General features: G+C 47.4%; 1 protein-coding gene across 2 annotated transcripts in view; it reads left to right on the top strand.

Annotated features, from left to right (window-relative positions):
• The first annotated feature begins 300 nt into the window (after positions 1–300).
• The window catches only part of NGEF (neuronal guanine nucleotide exchange factor), a 128,391-nt gene continuing 116,579 nt past the window's right edge, over positions 301–12,112 (top strand). Inside the window, exon 1 of one of the 2 annotated variants that reach the window (XM_068964283.1) lies at positions 301–408. The gene's annotated coding sequence lies outside the window, so the exon portion shown is untranslated. Of the gene's footprint in view, positions 409–6,509; positions 6,614–12,112 lie in introns of those variants that run through there. The other variant, XM_068964282.1, reaches the window with a different exon arrangement.

The following is a 12,112-nucleotide window of genomic DNA, read 5'->3' as shown; positions in this document are numbered from 1 at the left end:
GACCGTGGGCTGGGGGACCAGGTGTCACGGGACCACCAGGTTTACCTTGCGCCCGGTTGCAGCACCAGCTGCTCCTGGCCTTCACCATGGGCAGCACCTTCCCTCCTGCACGGCCTCTGGTTCAGGTGTGAGGCCGCCACCCTGGCTGGGCCCACGGGCGCAGGAAGGTAAACACCCAGGCAGGAAGTGATTGTCACGGGCACGGGGCCAGCGCGCGGCCAGGCGAGTCTGAAGGTCAGGAATGCTTCCCGGGGAGCCCTTTCCAGTAGAGGTCAGAGTCTCCGGCTGCAGGTTCTCAGGGAGCGGAGGAGTCCAAGAACACACCCTGCTCTGAGACCCCGACAGGACACAGGCAGGAGAGCTAGAGCCGTCCAGGGGGCTCTAACCCCAGGAGCTCCTCCCTGGCAGGTAAGCACATGGTCTGAGTGCTTTGTTTTGGTTTTTTGGTAACGAAATGGGATGGAAAGAAGGCTGCAGCCAGGGCAGCATCGGCAAGACCCCAGGCAGGTGAGCGAAGGGAAAGGCAAGCCCACTTAACCCTTCACTGAGAAGGAGCTTCAAGAGAGAAAACAGCCCAGCCCTGGATCTCTCACTCACCTTGGCTTCACCATTCTCCCCTCTGGGACTCAGTTTCACCACCTGGGAATTGGGGTAACAACTCCTTCCAGGCTCCTCTCCTGTGAAGGCTTCAGGAACAAGTGAGATAATGAACATGACGGGCCGCAGAAGTTGCGGGGCCCCGTGAGAAATGATTAAGGGAGCCCCTTGAGCTGGGTTTGATCCCTGGGTTGGGAAGATCCCCTGGAGAAGGGAAAGGCTATCCGCTCCAGTATTCTGGCCTGGAGAATTCTATGGACTCAAAAAGAGTCAGGCATGACTGAGCAACTTTCGCTTTCACTTTGATCAAGCATTACTAAGAATTCCAAGAATTAAGCATGTTAACATGATTAAGAACTGCAATTGCAGAGTGTTAAACTAAGTGAAGGGGTCCTTCTACGGCCACGGTCTCCTGTGACTGCGTGGGTCAGATGCCCGTGGCTCCAGCCCTAAAAATAAATGTACATGTAAACCGTGAAGGGCTAAACAAACTGAGATGACTACGTGCCCGTGGCTCGAGTCTCAGGGTCAGGGAGCACACGTGCGGGACGGAAGTCACAGCGGTGAGGGGAGTGCTGTCTGCGAGGCTGCTCCCCTGTCTCTGCACCTGCTGCTCAGGGTCCCATCTCAGAGGCCCCAGACTCCCACCTGCTGAACTTGCACCCCTGGCCGGCATCCAGCCAGAGCCTGGTGCAATTCAAACGTCTGGGGACACAGGCTTCTCGGATGCGGCAATCTTCGGGAGATTGTTCTTCTCAACCTTGGTTTAAAGTTTTGGGTGGTCATTTGCAGCAACGTGGATGGATCATGAAGTTATCATACTAAATGAAGTAAGCCCAGGGAGACAAATATCATATGATACTGCTTATATGTGAAATCTAAAAAAAAAAAAAAAATGATACAAATGAACATATATACAAAATAGAAATAGACCCACAGACATATTAATAGAAAACAAACTTGTGGTTACACCAAAGGGGAAAGGAAGGGGAGGGCTGAACTGGGGATTAATAGACACACACTACTACATATAAAACAGGTAAACAACAAGGACAGACTGTAGAGCACAGAGTCAATATTTTATAATAACCTCTAAGGGGGAAAAGCTGAAAACAATAGGTATATATTTATGCATAGTGGAATCACTTTGCTGAACACCTGAAACTAATACAACATTGTAAATCAACTATACCTCAATAAAAAAGATCTAGCTTATCAATTACACTAGCAAATAAAAACCCCGAAACATAAATTAAAAAGAGGCCTGGTGGCTCAGTGGGTAAAGAATCTGCCTGCAATGCAGGAGACCGGGGTTCGATCCTTGGGTCAGGAAGATCCCCTGGAGAAAGGAATGGCAACCCACCCCAGTGCTCTTGTCTGGAGAATCCCATGGACAGAGGACCCTGGTGGGCTACAGCAGTCCGTAGGGTTGCACAGAATCGACCATGCCAATTAAATAAAATCGGGGATGTTCACAGTCCCTGGCTAAACCAGGCTGGGACTTGTGACAGTTCTGCCGAGTTCTGCCCATGGTGGCTGGAAAAGTGCCTGTGGTGGGAATGTCCCAACGTGCCTGCCCCCGGCTGCGCCTTTGGCCTCCCACACCTTCTCCCTCTTGGCTCTTGCCCTCAGATTTCCTCTTCCCTTTCTGCTCCTCTCCTGGCTGCCTTGGTTCTGCTTAGCCTCGCAGCAGTCGAAACCAGGGTACCCGGAGGTGTCTTAGGCTTTCTGGTCTGTGAAAACACTCAATAGACCATCTTCCTTGACCCCATCCTCAACTCTACCCCTTCCTGGGGTCCACATTGTCTTGAAAACCCTCCCTGGAAGGGGCTCCCTACGGGAAAGGCAGGAGGTCATGTGATCAGAGATCACTGAAGGAGGAAGATCATTGCTTTCAGAACTTGCCCATGGGAGACGTCTCTGGCCTCTGTAAAAGCAGCCCAGGAAACTTACACCGGTGGACAAACCAGCCCAGGGAAGGAGGCCGGGTCTAGTCGCTGTGCCTGCTGGTTCCACCATTTACACTGCAACCACTGTTCGTCTCAGTGGCTGGCGACCCACCAGCCCCACATCAGACAGCACAACTCCTAGGACGAGTCCTTTCCCCACGTCCAAGAGCCCATCGTCTCCCTAAGTAGGGGTCAGCACTGGCGCTCTAAAGTTACCAGCATCACCCGAGGAAGGCGGAAGTCCTTCCTTTGTTCTTTCATCAAATCATCGCCAAGCACCTGGGGCAGGTGAGACTTTAGAGAGGAGCTGGGGGCACACACGGTACCAGGGCTGCCCTCAGGCTGGCAGAGGAGAACCAGGACAGAGGCTCCTCCTACATGAAGGGGGCACAGAGCGCCCCACCCCCCAAATACAAGGATGGGTATGGGGTCGTGGGGCTGAGAGGTGTTTTGACCGACCAAGCAGGGAGTTACATCTCTGAGCTTGTGGGCTGTTTCTTTCCAGAAGCCCCCTCTTGGCATCTTCGGGGCACTGCTAGAGCACAGCAGCCAGGTTGCAGGAGGAACTTGCACCTTGGGCTCCCTTTCCCCAACTTTGGAGCCGTCGAGCTCAGTGGGTGGGGCTCTGCCTCTGGATATTCAGGACATACCCAGGGAAAGCTGTCAGCCTGACTCCTTTCTTTGGCTAATAGAGGTTCTTAAAGCCCAGCTCCCGGGGAGACCAGACTGGGTCTGGGCAAAAGCCTTGAGCACTAAAGAGGGGGCATATGTCTAGAGCATCCCTTAGTGGGTTTCCTTTGGGAGAATGTCTCAGGTGGCTGATTAATGACCTGGCATTCTGGGTCAAGCCATCTCTCAATCTTTCTACCTTAATAGGCCTTACCTTCAGAAGGGAAAGTAATGGGAATCATCAGAGGGCTATCAGGGAGGCCTGCATGGAGGAGGTGGCCTTTGAACTGAGCATCATTAAACAACCTTACATCCCTTCTTAGTTATTCTACAAGAGAAGAAGAGCTGATGAGTATGGTTTCGTGTATGATGAAGTAAATCTCTCTTGGAAAATAAAGTAGTCATTTTTTCACACTTTACCCTTATTGAATGTTGCAAGTTCTTTAAATAGCATTCTATTACATAGAACACATTCCCAAGGAAGGAATAGCAGGGTTTCAACAAAGTGAAATGGGAGCCCTGCAGGGCCTGAGAATGGCAGAGGCAGAGGCATTGACCTGGGGAAGCAGGAGTTTTGTTTAAAGGATCCTCATGGAAAAGGTTTGCTAGCGCAAGAGGAAGGTGGAGGGGGGTGGCCCCAGCCCATGAAGCCCAGACCCGGATGCTCTCCCAGAGATCACAGCAGGGGTCTATATGGCCAGCATGTCTCAGGGGCACCCACTCCTCTCTTCTGGACTCCAGCACTAGCTGGCTTTTGCCCCCATCGCCTTCACTTTTGGCTGGAGGTTTGTACAACAGCGCTGGTGTCTCCCACAGCCAGGAGTTCTGACCATTAGTTATCCAGGTCTTTGAGGAACTTAAGATGGGACATTGATTCATTATTATTTAATGACTATCTTTCCTATCAGAAACTTCCCTGGTGGCTAAGAGGGTAACGCGTCTGCCTGCAATGCGAGAGACCCAGGTTCGATCCTTGGGTTGGGAAGATCCCCTGGAGAAAGAAATGGCAATCCACTCCAGTATTCTTGCCTGAAGAATCCCATGGATGGAGGAGCCTGGTAGGCTACGGTCCAGGGGGGTCACAAAAAGTCGGACACGACTGAATGACTTCACTCCCTCACTCTCTTCCTATCAGAAATAAACCCTTCAAAACCCAGGCCCTCCAGTGGATAAGCAGCTTGGACTATGCCTTAAAAAGGTCAGAGATGCTTGGGAGCCACTGGGTCAGGGACCAGCTGGGATGAGGAACCAGCAGGCAAGTTGGACCTGAGGACCTTGACCCCTCGGCTCTGTCCAGAAGTGACAAGGGTCAGTCCTGGGTGGCTGACTTGGGGAGCATTGCTCAATCCCACGGGCTAGTCTATATGACTTGCTTGTGTTAGTCTCTCCGTCATATCCAACTCTTTGTGACCCCATGGACTGTCGCCTGCCAGGCTCCTCTGTCCTTGGAATTCTCCAGGCAAAAATACTGGAGTGGGTTGCCATTCTTTTCTCCAGGGAATCTTCCTGACCCAGGGGTCAAACCTGGGTCTCCTGCATTGAAGGCAGATTCTTTACCATGTGAGCTGCCGGGGAAGCCCTCGGTATGACTTGCGTATCTCCATGTTTCAAACCACCCCAGCAGTGTGCTCCTTGCGGACTGACTCCTCAGAGAACCCCTCATTCAGCTGGTCAGCGTTTGCTGCCCGATTGCCCTGGGCCAGCAGCAATAAGATGTGATAAGATGATCAGAGCCCCTGCCCCTCTCCCAAGCTCCCCACCTCCATTCCAGGCCTGTCAGCTGCCCGCACCCTTTTACTGCGGTCCAAATAAGTAGATAAAGAAAACCCAATTTCCTGTTCACAGCTGATTCATTTGTCATTCTTGAGCCAAAGCAGATTCCCATTAAATTCCACTAATGGGACAAAAAGCTTCCAAGTATTTTAAATTTATAACGCCTTGGCATAATGGGCTTTGTTTTTCATGATGCTCTCTAGATGTAAATCTGCTCATAAAAGTGAGGACATCTATAAAGATATTTTGCTCTCGTCTGAGTGACAACAACATTCCTGTGTGGATTCTTGAATGCTGGAGAAAAGCCCTCTTTTCTGCCGAGGTCCTTTTTAGGAAGTTAGCTTTGAACTTTAAAAATGATTTTGCGGTTCTTTATTTCTGGATTTAAAAGGCATCTGGCACGTTGACAATTTTTGCTGGTGTCTGAAATATCAGAGCCGTCCTCTGGCACTAACTTGCTACAGTTTTCTGGCTTCTTTGGAATTGGTTCAGAGCCGAGATCAAAGTCACTCGCAGTTGGCTAATACGGGTTACAAGTCAAGGGTAAAACGGGGAGAGATGCCAGCTAGGGGTCAGAATGAAGCCATCTTGATGCTCAAACAAAGATAAACAGACCCACCTAAACTATGCTTGCAAAAACATTATCAAAGCTGATTTGTGTATCCACTGGCGAAATAGCACAGAAACTGCCAAAATAAAGAAGTATGGGTAGATATGCAGCATCTTTTAACAGGCCGTGGAAGACAAGGTGACACTTGTGTAACCACTGGGGCCCAGGCTGGATCAATGCCTACCTTTTATCTCTTTCTGAATTTTCTGTAATCTCATATGTCTGTTTTCTCGGGAAAGGCTGTTTGCTTTAAATAAGAACGTCCTAAATTAAAAGCAGTGAGAAATAGTTTAGAAACGGTACTCTCAGCCACCTTGCCAGAGCGAGGCTGCCTCCACCAAGTACAGGCTGTGTGACCTTGGCTGAGGCAGTTAACCTCTGAATGTCCGAGTTCCCTACTGTGAAAATGGAGGACTTGGGATACGGACAGTAATGATCATATGGGCTCACTGTGAGTGTTCCATGAGATGACAAATGAATCGATGATGAACTGCTCAATGAGTAATAAGTGTGGTTCTCACTACTATTATCCCAATAAGCCTTGAGCAAGAAAATGAATGCTTTTTTCCAAAATACAAGTTGATTTTAAGTAGCAGGGAGGGGGAGTTCCCTGGCAGTCCAGTTGTTAGGACTCAGTGCTCTCACTGCTGAGGACCTGGGTTCAATCCCTGGTTGGGGAACCAAGTTCTTGCAAACCATGCAGAGCAGCCAGGAAAAAAAAAAAAAAAAAAAAAGGAAGAGAATTTGTCAGCTCACAATAGTTAGAGAACTGAGAACAAAACAGGAGGGTGTACCCGAGAGCCCTCAGACTTAAAGAGAACAGGCGTTCTTTGAAGACTTGACCCAATCTTCCTCACAGGCTCTGAGCTTGTCCAGCTTTGAGGATCTCCCTTCCTTGACCACACCATTCACACCTGCCAGGGGTCAGCTGGGAAGGCCACACACCAGCAAAGTCTCCCTTGACGTGTCAGCATGTTGGATCCAAGGATTATTTTCCTCCAGTAAACATTTCTTGGTGAGTAAAGGCATTGTTTCTGGCAAAAACCTAACGCTCCAAAAATGTTTTCCTTCCAGTTTTATTGAGATATAATTTACAGGCAGCACCGTGTAAGTTCAAGGTGGACAGCATAGTGATACATCATGAAATGATGACCACAGTAAGTCTGGTAATCATCTCTCATCTCATATAGATACAGCACTGAAGAAATAAACAATAGTGTTCCTTGTGATGAGAACTCAGGATTTGCTCTGTAACAGCTTTCATACGTAACACACAGCAGTGTTATATTACCTTGTTGAACCTTGCACCTTATAACTGGACATTTGCACCTTTTCAATGCCTTCATTCAACTCCTCCTCTCCACACCCCTTACCTCTGGTAACCACACACCTGATCTCCTTTTCTCTGAGTTTGCTTGTTCATTCACTTTTGAAATGTAAGTGATCTACAGTGCTATGTTAATTCCTGTTACACCACATGGTTGGATATTTCTATACATTTCAACATGATCATCAGGAGAAGTCTAGTTAAAATACGTCATCATACAAAGGTGTTATATAGTTATTGCTATATTCCCCACACGGTACCTCTCATATCTGTGATTCATGTATCTTGCAACTGGAGATTTGCATCTCTTAATCTCCCTCAGCTATTTCTCTCCTTCCTCACTCTCCTCATCTCTGGCAACCACCCCTTTGTCTTCTGTGTTTATGCTGTTTCCGTATTTTGCATTTGGTCATTAGCTTTGTTTCATAGCTCCCTCATGTAATGGAATCATACATTATTGTTTTTTCTCTTCTGACTTATTTCACTTGGCATAATAATACCCTCTAAGTCCATCCATGTGGTTGCAAATGGCAAGATTCCATTCTTTTTTGTGGCTGAGTAATATTCCATTGTGTATGTGTGTGTGTGTACCAAACATTCTCTATCCATTTATCTATTGATAGGTACTTAGGTTGCTTCCATGTCTTGGCTGCAATGAACATAGGGGTGCATATTAGAATTAGTATTTTTATTTCCTTCATGTGAACACCCAGGAGTGGATTGTTGGATAGTATAGTAGTTCCATTTTTAATTTTTTGGGGAACCATCCTAGTGTTTTCCACAGTGGCCGTACCAATTTACAGTTCCACCAACAGTGCACAAGGATTCTCCTTCTCCATATCCTCACCATCACTGTTATTTGTTGTCTTTTTGATAACAGATATTTTGACAGGTGGTATCGCATTGTGGTTTTGATTTGCCTTTTGCTGATGGTGGATGGCATCACCAACTCGATGGACATGAGTTTGAGTGAACTCCAGGAGTTGGTGATGGACAGGGACGCCTGGCATGCTGTGATTCATGGGGTCGCAAAGAGTCGGACACGACTGAGTGACTGAACTGAACTGAACTAAACTGATGGTGGCTAGTGATGTTGAGCATCTTGGCAAGAGTCTGTTGGTCATCTGTCTTTTTCAGGCAGATGTCTATTCAGATCATCTGCTCATTTTTTAATCAGTTTTTTTTTTTTTGGTGTTGAGTTGTGTGAATTCTTTGTACAGTTTGTATATTAACCCCTTGTAGGATATATCATTTGGAAATATCTTCTCCCGTTCAGTAGATGGCATTTTCATTTTGTCAATAGTTTCCTTCTATGTGCAAAAGATGTAGTCCCATTTATTTATTTTTGCTTTTGTTTCCCTTGCCAGAGGAGACATATCCAAAGAAATATTACTAAGCCTGATGCCAAAAGGCTGGCTGCCTGTGATTTCTTCTGAAAGTTTTCTAGTTTCAGGCCTCACAGTTTAGTCTGTAATCCATTTGGAGTTTATTTATGTGTGTGGTATGAGAGAGAAGTCCAGTGTGATTCTTTTGCATGTAGCTGTCTGGTTTTCCCCAAACCATTTACTGAAGAGGTTGTCTTTTCCCCATTGTATACTCTTGTCTCTTTTATTGTGGATTAATTGCCCGTACAAATGTGGGGTCATTTATGAGCTCTCTATTCTGTTCCCCTCATCTGTGTCTATTTTTGCACCAGTACTATACTGTTTTAATTACCACAGCTTTGTAGCAGGTTTTGAAATCAGGGAGCATGATACCTCCCGCTTTGTTTTTCCTTCTCAAGATTGTTTTGATTATTTGGGGTCTTCATGTTTCCATACTAATTTTAGAATTATTTGTTCTAGTTCTTGAAAAAAAAGTCATTGGCATTTTGCATTGAATCTGTAGCTTGCCTTGGTTAGTATGGTCATTTTAACAATATTCATTCTTCTAACCCATGGACACAGTATATTTTTCCATCTGTTTGTGTCATCTACGATTTATTTTACCAACATCCTATAGTTTTCCAAGTACAGGTCTTTTATCTCCTTAAAAGTGAAGGTGATAGTTGCTCAGTCATGTCCAACTCTTTATGACCCATGGACTGTAGCCTGGCAGGTTCCTCTGTCCATGGAGTTCTCCAGGCAAGAATACTGGAGTGAGTAACCATTGCCTTCTCCAGGAGATCTTCCTGACCCAGGGATTAAACCCAGGTCTCCTGCATTGCAAGCAGCTTCTTTGCCATCTGGGTTTATCCCTAGATACTTTATTCTTTTTGATGCAATTAGAAATGGGATTATTTTCTTAATTTCTCTGATAGTTTGCCGTGTATAGAAATGCAACAGATTTCTGCGTATCAATTTTGAATCCTGTGACTCAACTGAGTTCACTGACTTCTAGTAGTTTTTTCTGGTGTATTTAGGATTTTCTATGTATAGCATCATGTCATCTGCAAACGTAATAGTTTACTTCTTTGGATTTCTTTTACAGATTTAGATTCCCTTTATTTCTTTTTGTCTTCTCATTCCTGTGGCTAGGACTTCTAATACTGTTATCAAGCAAGGGCTCTTTGCCCCATTGGCACTAGTGATAAAGAAACTGCCTGCCAAGGCAGGAGACATAAGAGACGTGGTTGGATCCCTGGGTTGGAAGAAGGCATAGCAACCCACTCCAGTATTCATGCCTGGAGAATCCTGTGGACAGAGGAGCCTGGGGGGCTATAGTCCATGGGGTTGCAAAGAGTCGGACACAACTGAGCAACTAACACACTTAGATAATACAGGATAATCTTCTTATCTCAAGATTCTTAATCACATCTGCTAAGACTCTTTTGCCATATAAGGTAACAAATTCACAGGTCCTAGATATGCCACAGTTCAAAAGCATCAATTCTTCAGCGCTCAGCTTTCTTTATAGTCCAGCTCTCATATCCATACATGACTACTGGAAAAACCATAGCCTTGACTAGACAGACCTTTGTTGGCAAAGTGATGTCTCTGCTTGTTGATATGCTGTCTATGTTGGTCATGACTTTTCCTCCAAGGAGCAAGTGTCTTTTAATTTCATGGCTGCAGTCACCATCTGCAGTGAATCTACTGAAGACAAGGCCAATCTTGGCTTAGAGGGGGAAAGTGCTGTGGTTGATTAGTAATGTCTGTCATGTCAAAGGGACAGGAAAAGGTGGTCTGTGTGCACCTGACCCGCCATTCCCTGCAGGAAAGGAGGCTTTGCATGCAGGCTGATGCTTGGGAAGCCAGGGGAGAAGCTGAGCCTTATCTGTGTGCCCCTGAGCAGCTCTGCTGGAAGAGTCTTGGCTTCCTCATCTTTAGAATGAGAGAAACTGATGAAGCGCTTTCCAGCTCCCCGAGAAGGTGATGGGCTGTGAATGGAAAGAACGTTACCCGTAACCAACTGCCCAGACCTTCATTTGGGGTCAGAGGTCTGAGTGGCCTGGGCCTGTGACTTCGGTCTTGGCGAGAGGGCCTGGGAGTTCTTCTGCCTAGTGTAGGTCTGAGCCTGTGTCCTCAGCCCTATGGGCCCTGGTCTGCCTGGAGGAGACCATCCACTTGGGTGGACTCCACAGACATGCACTGCTGCACACGATTCTCGACTTCCAGACTCGCTGAGGTGGAACAGGGCTTCACCTGAACCCCTGGGGGAGCTTGTTACAGCCCAGCTGTCCCCTCCCCCAAGACACCTTCCTCCCTGCCCAGGCTTCTGGAAGGTCTGGGGTGGGGCCAGGAATCTGCGTGTCTTAAAAGCTCCCAGACGCTGCAGCTGCTGCTCAGAGTGGACCACGTTTTGGGAACCGCTGGCTTAGAGTGAGGGAAGAAAGCCTCAGTTCAAAGAGCAAGGAACCAGGTGATGTCTGGTTCATTCAAGTCACTTCAGTGTTTCCAGAATGTCAATCACTTACTTTCCACATGTAAAATTCTCGACATATCCTTGTACCATCTGTGCCATTAGTACTGTCTGCAGACTGGCTTTACATTGAATTCTCTATTTTCATCCTCAGCATTAATACCTATGAAATCGCAGCTTTGATGTGCTAATTGGATTTCTCCTAAAGATACATAGAACACGAAACTATTGCTTTTTTTGCATGTTTGACTGCTGTACCTCCTAGAATCAGCAACTGGTTCAAATCTCCTGCAGCTGTAAACAGCAGGGAGGGACTGTCTAGATTCATGCAAATCTCATGAATATTTTGAATGAGAGACAGTTCAAAGAAATCATAGTCCCTTGATGACTCTGCTGGGTTGTCTGCTTTTAAAAATACCTCCGTCTTGAATTAGTCACCCCAGCGGAAACAGAAACCCCAGCCCCTCTGCTTGTCTGCCCCCATGTCTCGTGGCCTTTCACCGCCTCCAGCAGCCTGTTCTCTTTGGCTGTCCCCACGTCCCTCTCGGCCCACCTTCAAGGCTCAGGCACACTCTACCGGTCCCGATTCCAACAGCCCATGCCTCCATGTGCCTCAGTTGACCTAACCTCCCGGGTAAACCTTCCTCAGGGCCTGCCTAACCTCCCTGCTACCCACAGGGCTGTGGGGAGATCCCGGGACCAGGCTGGGAGGCAGGCGAAGGCCCTGGGATGCTACCAGCACCGCAGAAATGACAGAAGGTACCAGAGAGAATGAGAAGCCAGAGGAGGAGCAGAGTTTGGGCTGATGAGGGATGTCAGGAGATTCCCTCTTGCCGGCCCCCTGGGGCCCGCATCTGTGAGGAGACCCTGTCTGTCTCAAGAGCCAGGGCTGAGCACCGGGGGGCCACAGCCGTGCCCAGTGAGTGAGTAGACAGAACCGCTCAGGACACAGCTGACCAGTTAAACTCTCATCCTAAAGTCAGTGTGAAAACCTAGATCTACACAAATGAAAGTGAAAGTGAAGTCGCTCAGTCGTGTCCGACTGTTTGCGACCCCATGGACTGTAGCCCACCAGGCTTCTCCATCCATGGGATTTTCCAGGCAAGAGTACTGGAGTGGGGTGCCATTTCCTTCTCCAGGAGATCTTCCTGACCCAGGGATTAAACCCAGGTCTCCCACATAGGAAAGGCCAAATTTGGACAACTGGGAAATAATACACAAAAAACCCTTCAGGGTGGGATAAGAAAAGGTTTTAAGAGATTTTATGGGAAAAATACTTGAACAAAACAAACACCCCAGCTTGCTGATTGTTAACCAGGAATGAGAAATGGGAAAGTTATTTCTCCC

The sequence above is a fragment of the Capricornis sumatraensis genome, chromosome 2 (genome assembly GCF_032405125.1).
Source record: "Capricornis sumatraensis isolate serow.1 chromosome 2, serow.2, whole genome shotgun sequence".
Taxonomy (NCBI): domain Eukaryota; kingdom Metazoa; phylum Chordata; class Mammalia; order Artiodactyla; family Bovidae; genus Capricornis; species Capricornis sumatraensis.
The sequence above is the reverse complement of the archived record's forward strand: the minus strand, read 5'-3'. Positions and strand labels throughout refer to the sequence as shown.